At 43.3% G+C, this 19,026-nt stretch overlaps 1 pseudogene; it reads left to right on the forward strand.

The window, feature by feature from the left end:
• The first annotated feature begins 14,773 nt into the window (after positions 1 to 14,773).
• Positions 14,774 to 18,565, forward strand: LOC120366613 (large ribosomal subunit protein eL36-like; annotated as a pseudogene).
• Positions 18,566 to 19,026: the final 461 nt, after the last annotated feature.

Genomic DNA, 19,026 nt, shown 5'->3' on the forward strand with positions numbered 1-19,026 from the left:
GCATCCAATGCCCCGATGGGCTAAGGAAAAAAAAAAAATAAAAAGCAGGTATCCGCGGCCCCGATGGGCAAGTAAAAAAAAGAATTAAAAGGCAGGTATCCACGGCCCCGTTGGGCAAAGAAAAAATAAGACCAGGTATCCGCAGCCCCGATGGGCAAAATATAGAAAACAGAGTGGAAGAATAGAAAACTGACCCACAAAAAACAAAGATGTCAACCAAAAATGATCCCAAAGAAAAATTCCTTAAATATAAAAAATTGCCTCAAAATATTCCAAATACTTTCCAAAAAAATATGGAGGACGTGTCAAGAAAACATTTGGTTAAAGTATAGAATTTTTAAAATATTTTATGGAATTTAGGTGATTTTTTCTAAAGAAATAGGCCATAAGGAGTGTTGGGGGCCTAGAAATGTTCTAGAAAGAACCCCAAGTGCAGAAAGATCTTCAGTGAAGAAGCTTCCAGCCCCGGCAGAGAAAGAAATATGGCTGCAGCAGCGAACTGCAGCGCTTTAAGAGCTGAGCGGGCGGCTTAGGGTGGAGAGAGCATAAAGAGGCGTGGCCTAGAAGATTGAAAGCCCGACATCTTTGTGATTTGGTTGGTTGAAAATTTACCCAGTAACGACAAAAAGGAAATTTGAAGAAAGCAAAGACATACCGGAAAAAGCATTAACTGGAAGTAGACTTCATTTCTACTCCAGGAGTCACAACCTCAATGGGTTTTCCAGTTCTCATCTATAAATAAGGACATTGAGTAAATCAAGCAATAATTAATGCTAAAATTCTCCATAAACTGCATAATAAATGTCAAAATGTTAATTCAGTTTGGTTTTGAGATTCGGGGAAGGGATACATAGAGCTTTGATGTGTTGATAAAGTATCCAAATGTATCATTCAAACCAGAATTTGTAACTCCTGCACCAAACTTTTGAACCAAAGACACTAGAAAGGAGTAGTAATACACTGAAGGTAGTACCATCTTCAAGGGACTTTCCATTCCATTATCCAATGTAATAGATTACAAACATAATAATGAAAGATTATTCCTGGTTTATACATTATCATGCAGAGTCGTATAGAGGTTACATCATGTGCATGAGGTCACACACCATGATTCTGTGTCAATGTGTTTTTTACTCCAACTCTCTACCTCATATGGCTCCCAGCCATGAGAGAACTGAAATGCTTATGAGTCAATTGGTGAGCAAGAGAGAAGGAAAGACATTTCATACAATGGCTATTTGGTTCCTAAATAATCAAGAAAGAGCGCTGTTTGTGACTTGTTTGTAATTTTTTAGCTATGACTCTTTAATCTTTCTATTTTTCTATTTCCTCCGTGAATCTGAGGAACCCGACATTGGACCAACTGTAATGGCTCAGCAGCGAAGTTGACCCTCTGTCAGTAACTGGTATGTGGTAGGAAAAAAAGCTCATGTAAAACCCAAAGCTGCCCTCAGAAACCTGGCTATTTCAATGGGAGCAATTAATCTCATAAACTCTTCTATGTTCTTTGAGAAACAACAGAGAACTGGAAGGGAGACAATGGCAACTAAGTATCACAGAGCAACTTCCAGAAAGTGAAAGAATACATTAGCCTCCCACTGGCTGAACTAGAAAGTGTACCTATCAACCCTAATCTATAGGGTAAGCATGCTCTTCAGTTTCCAGATAAATAATAAAGTATGCAAATTTTCTTCCTTAAGAAATACCCTCCATCTTCTAAGTGTCCTTGGATCAAACAACAAAAGTAATCTGACTTGTCATTCCAAATGAGGGTAATTGTATTGCAAAGTGGTACAAAACAATGGTGTCTGAGAAAACAGTGCTTAACAAAAAGTGAAACTACTTACAGTGATACCTATAAAGTAGCTATGGGAAAGACTGGATTACCAAACCTCTAATACAAACCTTGTTTATCTACTAGAAGTTTCTACATGTGTGGAAATTTTTCTATACTTTTAAGAAATTCGATTGGCCAGGCACGGTGGCTCACTCCTGTAATCTCAGCACTTTGGGAGGCCAAGGCGGGTGAATCACCTGAGGTCAAGAATTCAAGACCAGCCTGGCCAACATGGCAAAACCCTGTCTTTACTAAAAATACAACAATTAGCCAAGCATGGTGGCAGGTGCTTATAATCCCAGCTACTTGGGAGGCTGAAGCAGGAAAATCACTTGAACCCGGGAGGCAGAGGTTGCAGTGAGCCGAGATGGTGCCACTGCACTCCAACCTGGGTGACACTGCGAGACTTCATCTCAAAAAAAAAAAAAAAAAGAAAGAAAAAATTTGGTTACGGAAAAATTTTCTAAACAGGACTCAAGTAGCATCAACTATAAAAATAAATTTGATAAATTTGACTGAAATTAAAGCCTTTTGTTTCACAAAAAAATACCTTTTGAAATAAAAAGGCAAAATGACAATTTATAAACTGGTTGTCCTGGGTTTCTGTGACTACATCCTGGTTCCAGGTGGGCATCCACACTAGCAAATCACTCTCATTAGTTTTTGTTGGATTTTTTAAAATGGGAACTCTTAAGATTAGGCATGCAAAATGGTGCTGATGTGCCAATATGGGGTGGCATTCACATTGGTCACAGGTCATGTCCAGAGCTGTGGCCTACCTAGGTCCACTGTTGACTCTTAGGCTAAAGAAACTGCAAAAGCAAGAAATGTATATTGTTTCAATACAAAGAGGTTCTAATGTGCCATTGCAATGGAAGTAGTACAATGTTGCTATGTTTTTCTCATGAAGGGAGATATGAAATTAGCCGGGAATGGTGCATTTGACAATAAAGAACACAAAGAGATTTCTGGACCTAAAAAGGAAGATATGATGCAAGGTCATTATAAAAAAATTGGTATGTGAACTGTTGAATAAACAAATATGTAAGCATCTCTTCTCCACCTGGTATTCTAAATCTTCTTTGAAAATCACTCACGTGGGCCTATCCATGTATTTGTTATATATATATATATATATATATATATATATATATATATATATATAGAGAGAGAGAGAGAGAGAGAGAGAGAGAGAGAGAGAGAAAGATGGAGTTTCACTCTTGTTGCCCAGGCTGGAGTGCGATGGCACAATTTTGGCTCACCACAACCTCCACCTCCCGGGTTCAAGCGATTCTCCTGCCTCAGCGTCCTGAGTAACCAGGATTACAGGCATGCGCCACCATGCCCGGCTAATTTTGTATTTTTAGTAGAGACGGGGTTTCTCCACATTGGCCAGGCTGGTCTCAAACTCCTAACCTCAGGTGATCCACCCGCCTCGGCCTCCCAAAGTTCTGTGATTATAGGCGTGAGCCACCACGCCCAGCCTTATATATTTTTAATCAAACTGTTTACACTAAAAGGAACTTCTGAAAAATATTTGCCTAGGCCTCTGAATGCCCTAAAGCAGTCCTGCCCTCTTCTGCTGTTTGTCACCTTCAGGCTTTATTTACTCCCCTGCCCCTACCAGCTTTCAATTCACTTTACTTCCTCCCCTTCCGGACCTGGCCTCGCCTTCACTACTGCTTGGCTTCATTTTATAAACCTGTTAGGGTCAGAAGTATGGAAACTGAGACACTAGAAGGAAAAGTGACTTGCTCAAAATCAATTAGCTAGTAAGAGTTGGGCTCTGATAGGGATGTTTCAGGCATATTTTCTGTTGCCATACCATAGCTGCGTTAGCATCCTCTTCTTTGGTCTCCCAATTGCATGGCACACAATAGGAAGAAATCAGGTCCTCTTTTAAAGATTCAGATTATTCCAGTTCTAGGTTTGTGATTATGTTAATCTGTACATCCTCTCCGCTGCTAAATTAGAACACAAAAAGCCGCTACTGTCGATTTAGCCACAAGATGGCAGCATAAAATTATCAAAGAAGCACTGAGCCTGTCTTGCAGTGAAGGAGCCAAAGTCTTACACGGAGCAGGACCAGAATCTGATGAGAAGCCGCTTAAGTCTGATTCGTACAAAGTCAGTATCAGAAGAAAGGGTCAAAGAAAAGTGCTCAACCCTCTCTAATTTGATGAGCCCCCCTACTAAGTGGGAGTCTGTCCTTGCCTTCAGGGCAATGCCGTTTTAAAAGGACTTTGATAAAGCATTCAGGATCTAATTAGCCAGCTGGTGGGGGTCCTCCAAATCAAAGCAGTTAAAGGGAACAGTACATATTAAAGAAAAGAAAAGACATGAGGAAGGGCTCTTTGCAACTCAAAGGGCTGTCTGCAATGTGGGAAGTTGATGAATAGTTTTGTTGTGTGTAGTTCTATATAAATAAGGACGTCTGAATACTCTGAGCTGTGCAAAGATGAAACAGAACACCTCCAGAACTGGTGATCGCCAATTTCTGAAGGCCTGCAAGCGAACAGTGGATTTTTTAAGGATGCTACAGAAACAATTATCAGATAGAAAAGTTGTGCTGTATGTCTTGAAAGGGTCTTCCAAATAGCCCCAAATCCTATGAACCTCATCACAGTACTTGGAGCATTCCTCTAGCCCTTAAGCACACTATTTATGATATCCTTCAAGGGTATATTAGGATGTTGGGAAAGGTTTTCTAGTTTATCAGTGAGTGTACACTTAACAATTGTATATGTACTTAACGTCAACGTTAAAAATACTGAAAATGGGTCGTGCACGATGGCTCGATGCCTGTAATCCCAGCACTTTGGGATCCCAAGGCGGATGGATTGCCTGAGGTCAGGACTTCAAGAGCAGTCTGGCCAACATGGTGAAACTCCGTCTCTACTAAACATACAAAAAAATTTAGCTGAGCATGGTGGCGTGCCCCTGTAATCCCAGCTACTCAGGAGGCTGAGGCAGGGGAATTGCTTGAACCAGAGAGTTGGAGATTGCAGTGAGCCTAGATCACGCCACTGCACTCTAGCCTGGGCAACAGGACAAGACCCCATCTCAAAAAAAAAAAAAAGAAAAAAAAAGAAAAGAAAAGAAAAGAAAATATTGTAAATGGGCTGGGTACATTCACTCATCCCTTTCATCTCAGCACTTTAGGAGGCCAAGGCAGGCAGTTCGAGATCAGCCTGGGAAAATAGTGAGACTTACGTCTCTACAAAATTTTAAAATAAAAAAAATAGCCAGACGGCCTGGCGTGGTGGCTCACGCCTGTAATCCAAGCAGTTTGGAGGCCAAGGCGGGCAGATCACTTGAGGTCAGGAGTTCAAGACCAGCCTGACCAACATGGTGAAACCCCGTCTTTAAAAAAAAAAAAAAATTTTTAATTAAAAAAAAAAAAATAGCCAAGCATGGTGGTGCATACCTGTAGTTCTGGCTTCTTAGGAGGCTGAAGCAGGAGGATTGATTGATCCCAGGAGTTCAAGTTTACAGTGGGCTATAATGACCCCACTAAACTCCAGACTGGGTGAGAAAGCAAGACACTATCTCAAAAAATATATATATTATAATCTATTAAAAACATCACCAGTGGCTGGGCGAGGTGACTTATGCCTGTAATCCCAGCCCTTTGGGAGGCCGACGTGGGTAGATCACGAGGTCAGAAGATCGAGACCATCCTGGCCATCATGGTGAAACCCCATCTCTACTATAAATGCCAAAATTAGCTGGGCATGGTGGCATGCGCCTGTAATCCCAGCTACTTGGGAGGCTGAGGCAGAAGAATCACTTGAACCTAGGAGGCGAAGGTTGCAGTGGGCCGAGATCATACCACTGCACTCCAGCATGGTGACAAACCGAAACTCCATCTCAAAAAAAACAAATCACCAGCAAACACTGGGGAGAGGGAAGAATTTTGTTTCCCAAGGTATCACATTACAATATTGAAAATGTGCAGTTTTTATGAAAAACTACAAGGCATATTTAAAAAAACAAAACAAAACAGGAAAGTATAGCCAATACACAGAGAAAAAAATGGTAATTAACAAAAAATGAGGCCGGGTGCAGTGGCTCACACCTGTAATCCCAGCACTTTGGGAGGCCGAGGCGGGTGGGTCATGAGGTCAAGAGATAGAGACCATCCTGGTCAACATGGTGAAATCCCGTCTCTACTAAAAATACAAAAATTAGCTGGGCATGGTGGCGCGTGCCTGTAATCCCAGCTACTCAGGAGGCTGAGGCAGAAGAATTGCCTGAACCCAGGAGGTGGAGGTTGCGGTGAGCCGAGATCGCTCCATTGTACTCCAGCCTGGGTAACAAGAGCGAAACTCCGCCTCAAAAAAGAAAAAAAAAAAGGTCCTTGAGAAAGTGCCAACATTAAACTTACCAGACAAGGATTTTAATTAATTAATTAATTTCCTTATTTATTTTCTCATTTTTAGTTTTTCCAGTAGTTCTTTTTCAAACATATTTTTAGTTCACAAATAAATGTGTATACTCATGTGGGAAAATGTGGTATTTTGATATATGCATGCATTGTAGAATAATTAAATCAAGCTAATTACTATATATCTCAACTCACATACTTACTTTGTGATGAGAATACTTTAAATTTACTCAGCAGTTTTTGAAATGTATAATACTTTATCACTATTGTCATCATGCTGTGCAATGTATACCAAAAATTTATTCCTTCTAACTAAACTTTTTATCTTTCGATCAACACATTTTCACCTTCCCTTCAGACTATTAACCACCATTGTACTCTCTATAAGTTCAACTTTTGATAATTTCACATGTAAGTGAGATAATACAGTATTCATCTTTCTGTGCCTGGCTTAACTTAGCATAATGTCCTTCAGGTTCATATATGTTGTTGCAAATGACATATCTTCTTTCTTTTTTAAGGCTTACTCATGTTCCATTGTGTATGTATATCACATTTTCTTTATATTTTCATCTGTTGATGGGCACTTAGGTTGATACCATATCTTGACTATTGTGAATAATGCTATAATAAACATAAGAGTGCAAATTTCTCTTCAACACACTGATTTCAATTTCTTTGAATAATACTCACAAGAGGGATTATTGGGTCATAAGGTAGTTGTATTTTTAGTGTTTTCAGGAGCCCCCATAATGATTGTGCTAATTTACATTTCCACCAACACTGTATAAAGGTTCCCTTTTCCCCACACCCTCACCAAACCTTAACTTTTGTCTTTTGTCTTTTTGATAATACCTATTCTAACAGGTGTGAGGCAATATTGTATTGTGGTTTTGATTTGCATTTTCCTTTCTTTTCTTTTTCCTTTTTTTTTTGAAACGGAGTCTCACTCTGTCACCCAGGCTGGAGTTCAGTGGCGCGATCTTGGCTCACTGAAACCTCCACCTCCCAGGTTCAAGCGACTCTCCTGCCTCAGCCTCCTGAGTAGCCGGGATTACAAGTGCACGTCACCACGCCTGGGTAATTTTTGAATTTATAGTAGAGATGAGGTTTCACCATGTTGGCCAGGATGGTCTTGATCTCCTGACCTCATGATCCGCCCCTCTCAGTCTCCCAAAGTGCTGGGATTCCAGATGTGAGCCACCATGCCCTTCCATATTATTATTATTATTATTATTATTATTTTAGAGGCAATCTCATTCTGTTGCCCAGGCTACAGATATTGCAGTGATGCTATCTCAGCTCATTGCAACCTCTGCCTCTGGGGTTGAAATGATTCTCTGGCCTCAGCCTCCCAAGTAGCTGAGATTACAGGCACCCACCAGCACGCCCAACTATTTTTTGTATTTTCAGTAGAGACCGGGTTTCACCATGTTGGCCAGGCTGGTCTCAAACTCCTGACCTCAAGTGATTCACCCACCTCGGCCTCCCAAAGTATTGGGATTACCTGGAAGCGTGAGCCACTAAAACCGGCCTGATTTGCATGTTTCTGATGATTATTGAAATTGAGTACTTTTTTATATATCTGTTGGCCATTTGTTTTTTGTTTGATTGTTTTGTTTTTGTTTTTGAGATGGAGTCTTACTCTGTCACCCAGGCTGGAGTACACTGGCACAATCTTGGCTCACTGCAACCTCTGCCTCCCGGGTTCAAGCAATTCTTCCTTAGCCTCCTGAGTAGCTGGTACTACAGGCACATGCAACCACACCCAGTTAATTTTTGTATTTTTAATAGAGACGGGGTTTAACCATGATGGCCAGGATGGTCTTAATCTCCTGACCTCATGATCCACCCACCTCAGCCTCCCAAAGTGTTGGTATTACAGGCATGAGCCACTCTAGTAATGGAACCTTAACTTACCTGGGGGCTCTCAAAAGAACGTCCTATGTCTCCTTATTGATTTACTTTCCGTAAGATGTGTTCATTGCTGAAATTGAGTAATTGACATTCCCTACTATTGTTATATTATAGTCTATCTGTCTCTTCAGATCTATTAACATTTGCTGGCTGGGCGCAGTGGCTCATACCTGTAATCCCAGCACTTTGGGAGGCAGAGGTAGGTGGATCACCTGAGGTCAGGAGTTCAAGACCAGACTGGCCAACATGGTGAAATCCCATCTCTACTAAAAATACAAAAATTAGCCAGGCATGGTGGTACATGTCTGTAATCCTGCCTACTTGTGTTGCTGAGGCAGGAAAATTGCTTGAACCTCGGAAGCAAGAGTGAAACTCTGTCTCAAAGAAAAAAAAAATTTACTTTATATATGTAGATGCTCCAATGTTAGGTGCATATATATATTTATTGAGACGGACTCTTGCTCTGCTACCCAGGCTGGAGTGTGGTGGCGAGACCTTGGCTCACTGCAAATTTTGCCTCCCAGTTTCAAGCAATCCTCCTGTCTCAGCCTCCCAAGTAGCTGAAATTACAGGCATGTACCACCACGGTCTAGCAGCAACGCATAGTTTTAGGTCCAAATCATATTGTGGTTGATATTAGAAACTGATCATTCATCTTTCAGTTCCTATATTTCCGGATAGCTCGACTGCCTCCAGTAGGAAACTGTGTTTGGGATCAAACTCACCGGATAGTGAGACTCACGCCTTTTAGGGGTCTCACACGGGAGTGTTCCCCACAATTCCCTCTTTTTTTGGTTTTAAATGCAGCTCAAAAAGTTTGAGCTGAAGGTGCTGGAGGGAGGAGAACACAAGGCGGAAGAGGAACGGCAAGAGAATGATGAGTACAAGGAGAAAACCTCCAATGCCAATTAAGGTGGAAAGGGAAGGTAAATGAAAACCATGAGTCCAAGAGGACAACATGTCCACAATGTTGCGGGCAATAGTGGCATCCTGCGGCAGCTGTCTTCGAGAAAAGTCAATAGCATGAATTTGACGCTGTAAGCGAAAAATGTCTAAAGACAGATTGTTGTGACTCCAAATGCCTTGTAGATGGGCACGGACCAGAGGCCAGTCCCATTCTGAGTCATTATAAGGAGCACTAGTAACACAAATGGAATTATAATCAGCATGACAACGGAAACGGAGACGAGACTGAAGATTATGAACCTTGTCACCCAAAACAGTAACAGTTTGTTCTAAAGCATTAAGCTTAGCCTCCAATTTAGAATCAATATCAATTTGAGTACCCAAAGAAACAGAAACATTGTGGGTTAGATGGTTAACAAATGTGGCAGCTTGAATACTGTGAGCTAAACTTACAGCTGCTGTGGCAGCCGTGGCCACAACACTAACAATAGTCAAAATACTAGCAATAAGAATACCCAGAAAACGTTTGGGGCGGACAATTAAATCGCGGATGTCATGTAAAATTTGCAGGCTATATTCATCATACCAGGGGCCAGAAACATTAACAGGAAGTATAACATAAGGGGGTTGATGAACGACGAGAATAGTATGGGTAGGAAAAATAGAGGAATCAATGCAGTTGGTAAGAGTGCAAGAAGGACAAGAAATATGGTAGTGACCAGAAGAGACGGAAATGTTAATATGACCATAAAGCAAGGCGTAAGGAGAAGCAACACAGGCTTGGACATAATATTGGGAACGAGAGGGGTAAGAAACACTGCGGGTACCAGCTTTCCAATAACTAGGGGTAAGAGCAGTAAAAAGATGCCAGAGAGACGTGTAGGTGCGGCCAGAGGAGGTAGAAAAAATAGGAGTGGCCCAGCTGCCAGGGGACTGGTACCGATCAAAGGAGGTGGAGAGCGGTGGAGGGAGAGACCAATCATAAAGAGTAAAACCACTAGAAAGGGTATAGGTAAGGGCAGTGCGGTGTTTAGGGTAGCAGAGTTTCCTGTGGGGAGAGGGGTCAAGAGAGGCGTTAACAACATGGCAGCAGGAACAGAGAACGAGGAACAGACGGGAAATCAGGAGAGGAAGAATTCCATGATTCTTTGATACCAAGATAGGTGAGAAGCCAGTCCCTATTATAGAAAGAGGTTTCGCCCTTAAGGAAGGCAGAAGGGCCTTCAAATGTGGTGAGATGCTTCATTCCTAATTCAAAGCAAAAGGGACCATTGGTAGAGGGGAGAATAGGTAAGAAGGGAATGCGATTATTGAGAGCAAGTTGGTTCCATATTTTCGACGCATAAAAACACATAGGGGGAGAAGCAGCTTGGGCAAAACAGGAGTAATTGGCAGTTTGAGGGGTAATATGAGTGGAGGAAGGGAAGCCAAAAAGAGAAGTATCATTCAAATAAACAGGAAAAGCAGGGTCAGTCCAGGTAACAGGACGGAGGATAGGAGGGTCAGGGACATAAGCCCAAAGGATTTGAGAAGAATCAGCAGAGTGAGCATGGGAGGGGGAAACCTGGCAGGACAATATGGCCATCATGGCAATAAACATGACTGCAGGGGAACGGGAGTGTCCTTTTTCAAGAACAAGCTGGGTCGCTTCGGCAGTCAGACGGCGAAGTTGAGAACAGGTCGGCAGGGCATTGCCGAGGAACGGTGTGCAGATTCGTTGTGCCCGTCGCAGTGGGCGGCTTCTCCGGTGGGGTGGCAGTGTCAGTGTCAGGCGACGAAATCGAGGAATTAGGGTGTTTGCTCTGCCGTCGAACTAGTCCATGCTTGACAAGACGTTCAGGCACCCAAATTGGGGAGGAAGCAGACCTGGGAAAAACACAAACATGTCCTCGTCCCCAGATGAGGAATGGATCTGGTCCATGCCATTGGTTGGCTAAAGGATCTTTCCACAAGACCTCAGCTGTAGCCTTATCCTGAGGGTGCCAGAAACGGTTGGCGGCGGAGAAGCCATTGGCATCCAAAGTTAAGAAATTTAGGACATATAAGGCATGATGCAACCAGTTGTGGGGCGTCTTATGAATAAAGTGAAGGGTACTACCCTGTTTGAGTTTGTGTAGTAAAGTTTTGAGGACAGCATGGGAGCATTCCACAACGCCCTGACCCTGAGGATTAAAGGGAATGCCGGTGCGATGACAAATCTGAAACTGAGAACAAAAGTTAGCAAAACCTTTGCTGGTATAGGCAGGACCGTTATCAGTCTTTAAAATCTTGGGGGGTCCTATAATAGAGAAAACTTGTAAACAGTGAGAAATAACATCCTTCACAGCTTCACCTGTATGAGCAGAGGCCACAAAAAAATGAGAATAGGTGTCAATGGTAACATGTACATATTGTAATTTACTAAAGGGTGCAAAATGAGTGACATCCATTTGATAAATATGGCCTGCCTGCAAGCCCCGAGGATTAATCCCGTGATGTTGGGTAACAGGCAGGTGAGGCAAACAAGCCGTACAGGTTTTAACAATTTGTCGAGCCTGCTCTCTGGTTATCTTAAATTGCAAATGAAGGCTGCGCCCACTTTGGTGATGCAGCGCATGAGAAGCCTCGGCCTGTTGGATAGGAGATAAAACAGGGAAAACATGTTGAGTAAGTTGATCAGCAAACGAATTACCCTCAGTCAGGGGGCCAGGCAGGGTAGAGTGAGCCCTGATATGTCCTATAAAGAAAGGATGAAAACGTTTTCTCACCGCTTGCTGCAAGGGAAGGAGGAGATGAATTATTGGAGAGGAATCTGAAAAGGAAAGAGGAGCAGTTTCTAAATTTTGTATCAAATTAACCACATACTGACTGTCAGAATAGATATTTAAGGGCGTATCCCAATTTTCTAAAACATACTGGACTGCTAGTAACTCCACACGCTGTGCCGAATGTTCATTTGTCTGGAAGGAAAATGGCTGTTTGTTGACCGTTCCAGCTGCAATCCCAGAAGAGGAACCATCAGTAAAGGCTAAAGAAGCAGAAGGCAAGGGCGATTTAAGACACGTTTGTGGAAAGATAAGAGAGCACTGTGAATAAAATTGTAGTAGTTTATCAGCAGGATAATGACATAAAATTTGTCCTGAAAAACCTGCAAAAGCAATTTGCCAAGAGTCAGAAAACTGCCACAGCCACTGCTGTTGGGCATTAGTATATGGGACAACAATTTTCAAAGGATCAGTGCCAAACAAAGTTAAGGCACGTTGCCTGCCCTTAGCAACCAACGTAGCCACCAGGTCAAAGTAAGGGGAAAGGACTTTACCACGACTGGCTGGAAGATGGATCCATTCCAAAATCCCTTGTTGCCAAAAAATCTCCAGTAGGGGTGTAAGCAGTGCGAAGAATGCAGTAACACCATGGCATATTGTCTTTAATTCTGCTCAATTTTTGTTGACGGAGGGCGTCATGCACAAGTTGCAGAGCCTGTTTAGCAGGATCCGATAACCATCTAGGAGAGGTTGGTTTGGAAGGACCCTTTAACATATCAAAGAGGGGCTTAAGTTGACCCGTTGTAAGTTTTAAACTAGTGCGAATCCAGTTAATATCACCCAAAAACTTTTGGAAATCAGGTAAAGTCTTAAGATTACCTGTGGACAAAAGTGGAGTTTTAAAGGAGACCTGGTTAGACTCAACGAGTCTTCCAAGATAATGATAAGGAGTAACAGTTTGAACCTTGTCTGGAGCAATGATAAGATTAGCTCTATTAAGACAATGTTTTAGGAGTTCATATGCCTGAAATAAAAGAGACTGCGAAGGGGCAGCCAGCAACAAATCATCCATATAATGCAATAGTAGAGCATCAGGAAAGTCCTGACGTACTGGGTAAATGGCCTTGGCAACATAGGATTGACATAAAGTGGGACTATTTGCCATTCCCTGTGGGAGAACGACCCATTCATATCTATCATAAGGCCTCTCAAAATTGGTAGATGGAATGCTAAAGGCAAAACGTTTGCAATCAGCCGGAGCCAGAGGGATGGTGAAAAAGCAGTCTTTTAAATCAATAACTATAAGATGCCACTCCTGCGGCACAACAACAGGAGAGGGCAAGCCTGGTTGTAGCGGCCCCATAATTTCCATGGTTTCACTAACTTTCCTTAAGTCCTGTAATAGTCTCCATTTACCAGAACGTTTTTTAATGACAAAAATAGGAGAATTCCAAGGACTGTTGGTAGGCCGAATATGACCCGCATCAAGCTGTTCCCGAACCAACTTGCGGGCGGCAGTAATTTTTTCAGAAGACAGGGGCCATTGTTCTACCCATACCGGGGAATCAGATTTCCATGTGATAGCATCAGCATGAGCATCGGGAATTACAGTGGCCCCTTGGAAAAATATCCTAAACCTCATTTGTCATATTTTGGAGAAGGAGAAATAGGCTCCGGTACTCCCTGTAAATTTTTACCTAAGTCTTTTCCTTCTTGGTAATCTTGTCTTTTCATAATCTGCCAAGCAAAATTTCCAGTAGTAAGTTTTGCTCCCATTGCTTCTAAAACATCTCGACCCCACAAATTAAACAGGAGTCCTGGAAGGATATAAGGACGAAAATATTCCTCATGTCTCTAAGCATCAGTCCACTTTAATAAATTAGTAGATTGTTCAGGATTATTACTCATTCCAATTCCTTGTAAAGAAGTCATAGAAGGGGAGGAAGGCCACTGTAAAGGCCAGTGATTAGATGAAATAACAGAAATATCAACTCTAGTATCTAGCAGACCCTTAAAAGGCTTGCTAGCAATCCATATAGTCAATTCAGGGCGAGTCAGTAATAGACTGCACCCAATAAGCGTGATTTGAGGATCCAAAAGCGGAGCAACCTCGAGTCTCAGTGGAAAGGGGTTTGCCTATAGAGGTATCCACAGGTATGACAAGAAGCTGCGCTATAGGCTTATCAGGAGTTAGAGTAAATATTCCACGAGGTGCCCAAACAATAACTTTAATTTTTCTAAAAGACTAGATTTACTGAGGACTTGAACCAACAACCTTATAGTTGCAGGCCTCACACTTTAATGAGCTAACAAGTCACTTGCTTTACAAAGAGTTAGAAAGCTTTCCTTAAATTGTGTTTTGGATGCAAATTTGGCCACCTGAGGTGGTGTAGCTTGCCTGAGAGCTGAGCGGGCAGGGCTTGCAGTCAGAGAAAGGAAAAAAAAAATGTCAGTTTAAAACTGAGCTAGCAGTTTCTGGGCCTTTGGCTCCACGGCGAGTACCCCCGCCCCAATCATGCGGAGGCAAAGCTTCTGTGGTCAAATTTTCTAAGAGAGAAACAGATGGACAAACACATTCACAAAGCTTTCTCCAAACAGCAGTCAATACAATAGTTTGAGGTAGATTATTACCTGGAAAGCAAAATTGATTAATCTTTTCTCCATTAAGTCCCCAAGCTTTTTCATCCGAACTTTCACCTTCAGGGATCCAAGAACACAATTCACAAACAATTTGCAAAAATTTCTGTACATGACTAAACTTTACATCACGACCTCTAGTCTTAATCATAAAATGTATAAACAACTTATATTCCTTAGACTCTAAATGCCCCATGTTTTACTCCAGACTGAAAACTTGAAAATCAACACTTGTATATACACGATTAAGAAAACAACTCAAAAACTTACTGCTGCAGCCTCACTACTTAACTGATGTGCGTCACTGTAATCCCTCATGTCCAGGCCCCATGTCGTGGTCGCCAGATGTCGTGGACCATCCGGGACGGGTAGGCACGTCTGCCCGGGGGTCTCTCGACCTGCAAGAGGGTCCCAATACCTGGAAGAGGGAGTGCGCCTGGAAAAATAATAAAGACAGAGAGAAAAAGCGAGGCGTCTGGAGGGCTGATAGGCTGTGCCTAAACAGCAAATTTTATTTTTCGAAGGCCAGGAATAAATACACTTTCTTGGCTCTGGTTTACGTCATAGTAAGAGGAATGTAAATGTATGCCTCACATGGCCTATACAATAGAGAAATCAGATACACAATGGTTGCAAGAGGAAATGCAAATGTATACCTTACATGGCCTATACAATTGAAAAGTCAGATACACAATCAGTGGTTGTAAAAAGTAACAGAATTTCCTGTGATCACAAAGCTTGTTTACATCCAGACATTATTCCTCCTGGCTGCAGGTATCTCTGGTTTGATCTTGTTTTAGAACTGAGATGTGAAAAGGTTTTCTGGTTTTGCTCATCAGAATATCTTTTAACCGGATTCTCCTTTGTCTACTCCTAACTCAACTTAACTCAATTTACCCATTCAGGAATCTCTGAGTCAGGAATCAAAGCCATCCCTTATGGTGGCATTTGCTTTGTAAATATCGACAGTTAAACCATTATCTAAGGTACAAGGCAGTCGGGTAAGTAAGGTTAAATCTTATTCTTTTTTTTTTTTTTTTTTTTTTTAGACAGAGTTTCGCTCTTGTTGCCCAGGCTGGAGTGCAATGGCGCGATCTCGGCTCACCGCAACCTCCGCCTCCTGGGTTCAGGCAATTCTCCTGCCTCAGCCTCCTGAGTAGCTGGGATTACAGGCACACGCCACCATGCCCAGCTAATTTTTTTAGTATTTTTAGTAGAGACGGGGTTTCACCATGTTGACCAGGATGGTCTCGATCTCTTGACCTCGTGATCCACCCGCCTCGGCCTCCCAAAGTGCTGGGATTACAGGCTTGAGCCACCGCGCCCGGCAAATCTTATTCTTAAAGAGTCATAAAAAGGTTAAAAGCAGGAACCGGTTGCCGGTAGGGGGTTACTCAGTCTAGCAGCAACGCATAGTTTTAGGCCCAAACGATATTGTGGTTGATATTAGAAACTGATCATTCATCTTTCAGTTCCTATATTTCCGGATAGCTCGACTGCCTTCAGTAGGAAACTGTGTTTGGGATCAAACTCACCGTATAGTGAGACTCACACCTTTTAGGGGTCTCACACGGGAGTGTTCCCCACAGGAATGGACTCTCTAAATAACCCCAGCTCTTTGGAACTGGTCAGCCCTGAACCAGTTTCCCTTTCTTACTGTTCTTTCTTTCTCTGGGCCAAGCCAAGGGTCAGCAGGAGGAAAGAGCAGCAGTCCCAAACTCCCAGTTCAGTCCAGTTGAGGTTATGGCCCTGCTTGGACCTCCTAAGAAAAAGCCACCTATACAAGCCACACCCAGCCTTTCAGACCCCAACCTCCTGGGTCCAGATATCTGTGAGACAAACTTCTTCCTGGCTCTTTCCTCTAAGATATTTCCTACACATGAGGCTATTACCCTTCTTGCTAGGACTGTGAGGCTCTTAGGGTGGCAGTCCAGGGAACCTTGCCCACGGTGTCCTCAGGATTATGCCTATGAGGACCTCCTAGAGTATAAATACACAGAGTTAGTTCCCTTAGTCCACTGTGCTAGGTTATGTTCTATCAGAGCCAGAGTCTATCAGTGGGTGATGGAGGCTACAGGACATTTTGTTTTTCATCACCTGAAATTTCCCAATCCAATGGAATGGGGCCCGAATCTGATAATGTACAACTTGTCTTGCCTAGGATTGGCTCTCCATACAGCAGAATTTCTCCATCTAGAATACCATAGTGAGACCTGGTCCAGGGCTCAAATACTAATCACAGGCCCCATAACCCTAGGGCATATTCCTATGATGGAAAGAAGAGAAGGCCTGAGTCCCAAGGGCATTGTTCCAGCCTCAGTCATGTGGCCAGCTATTTCCTTCTTTAAGATTGTAGTGCTTAGAGACCCTTCTCAAGGAGTTTATCTTCCTCAGGCAGTTTTATGGTCAGGCCTATGTTAATTGAACTCTAGCTAGGGAATATTGACACCCATTGCCCAAGACTCACTGGCCTAGTTGTTCAAGGATGTGCTGGTACAGGGCCACTAAGCCTGCAGTCTCCATGTCCTTATGGTGGCCAAAGAGGACATTAGACAGTGAGAGTGTGCCCATGACGCCAGTAAGAGTGATTAAATCTGGCAAATGGTGGGGGGGTAGGGGCAGAAGATGTTCATGCATCTAGGGCACAAGGAAACTGCAAGGTGCCATAACTGGAGGACACCCCAGGGCTAGCAGTCAAGGAATAACCAGGGATGCGGGCATCCCTGTGTTCAATTTCAGATGGGTGCTGCTCTTCCCAAGGCAAAATCACCCTTAAAGTGTATCCTGGATAACTGGGACCAATTTAACCCACAATATTTGAAGAAGCGGCTCTTTTTTTTTTTTTTCCTGCCAAATAGTGTGGCCATGTTATCCTCTGCTGAGTGGAGAAACCTGGCCTCCTAAGGGAAGTATAAATTATAACACTCATCTACAATTAGACCTTTTTCTGTAAGAGGGAAGGTAAATGGATCAAGGTCCCCTATGTGCAAGTTTTATTTTCTCTAAGGAATAATCTTCAGCTATGTAAGGCTTGTAATCTATGCCTTACTGGCCCCTCCTCGGGACTACCCCTATATTCAGGACTCCCTGTGGCTCCTCCCTCCACCCATGCTGATTAGGTCACCTCAGCTCCTATAACTCAAGAGGAGTCAGGGAAGGCCAAAACGGCCAAGGCACCTCAGGCTACTAGGATTCCCCAACTCTGCCCCCTACAGGCAAAAGAGGATAATTTGGCCCAATCAAAGTACATACTCCCTTTTCCCTTTCTGACTTAAAGCAAATCAAGGCAGACTTAGGAAAATTTTCAGATGACCCAGACAAGTACATAGATGTTCTGCAGGGACTGGGTCAGGCCTTTGAATTAGGTTGGAAATATATCATGATATTGCTTAGTCAGACCCTAATCAGCAATGAGAGAGAGGCTGCTTTAGCAGTGGCTCAAGAGTTTGGGTACACCTGTTACCTTAGTCAACTACACAACCAAATGACATCAGAGGAGAAGGATAGATTCCCTATAGGTAGACAGGCAGTCCCGAGCTTGGACCCTCACTGGGATCCTGACTCAAAACATGGGACTGGAGTCATGGGCACCTATTGACCTGAATGCTTGAGGGATTAAGGCAAACTAGAAAAAAGCCCATGAACTATGGAATGTTATCCACCATAACTCAGAGAAAGGAAGAAAACCCAACAGCCTTCCTTTGAGCAGTTACGGGAGGCCCAAAGAAAGTATATTCCCGAGAGTTCCACACGGCACCAGCCCTTCTGCCATGGTCGCCATTGGAGAGCAGCAGCCGTGGCTCTTCACTGTCCTATGGCCATGGGCATCAACAAGCACCACAAGGTAACCAATAACGTGAGCAAGCCCAGGCACAGCCACTGCCGCTGGCGTCTGACCAAACACACCAAGTTCATGCGGGACATGATCTGGGAGGTGTGTGGTTTTGCCCCCCATATGAGCGACACACCATGGAGTTCCTGAAGGTGTCCAAGGAAAAACGGGCCCTCAAGTTCATCAAGGAAAGGGTAGGGACACACATCCATGCCAAGAGGAAGCGAGAGGAACTGAGCGACATCCTGGTCGCCAAGAGGAAAGCCACCAAAGAGACCGAGCCCCCTCCCCTGCACTCTCCCTGAGATAAACAGCTCGCCCCCCTCCCGAAAAAAAGAAAGTATACTCCCTGTCACCAGACTCCAAAAAGGGTCAGCTAATACTAAAAGACAAATTTATTATACAATATCAGGAGGAAGCGCCAGAAGCTTGCCCTGGGGCCAGAATAGAGTCTAGAATCATTACTAATTCTAGCTACCTCAGTGTTTATAATAAAGACCAGGAGGAACAGGCTGAAAGGGACATGAGGGACAAGAAAAAGGCCGCAGCCCTAGTCATGACCTTCAGGCAAGCAGAACAAAGGGGCTTGGAAAAAGGAAAGGATTGGGATAACCACCAGTCTGGCAGAGCTTGCTACCACTGCAACCTACTGGTACACTTTAAGAAAGATTGTCCCCAGAGGAACGGACCACCTCCTCATCCTAGCCCACTGTGCCAAGGGGATCACTGGAAGGCACACTGTCACAGGGGATGAAGGTTCCCAGGG

Source organism: Saimiri boliviensis, chromosome X, assembly GCF_048565385.1.
Source record: "Saimiri boliviensis isolate mSaiBol1 chromosome X, mSaiBol1.pri, whole genome shotgun sequence".
Taxonomy (NCBI): Eukaryota; Metazoa; Chordata; class Mammalia; order Primates; family Cebidae; genus Saimiri; species Saimiri boliviensis.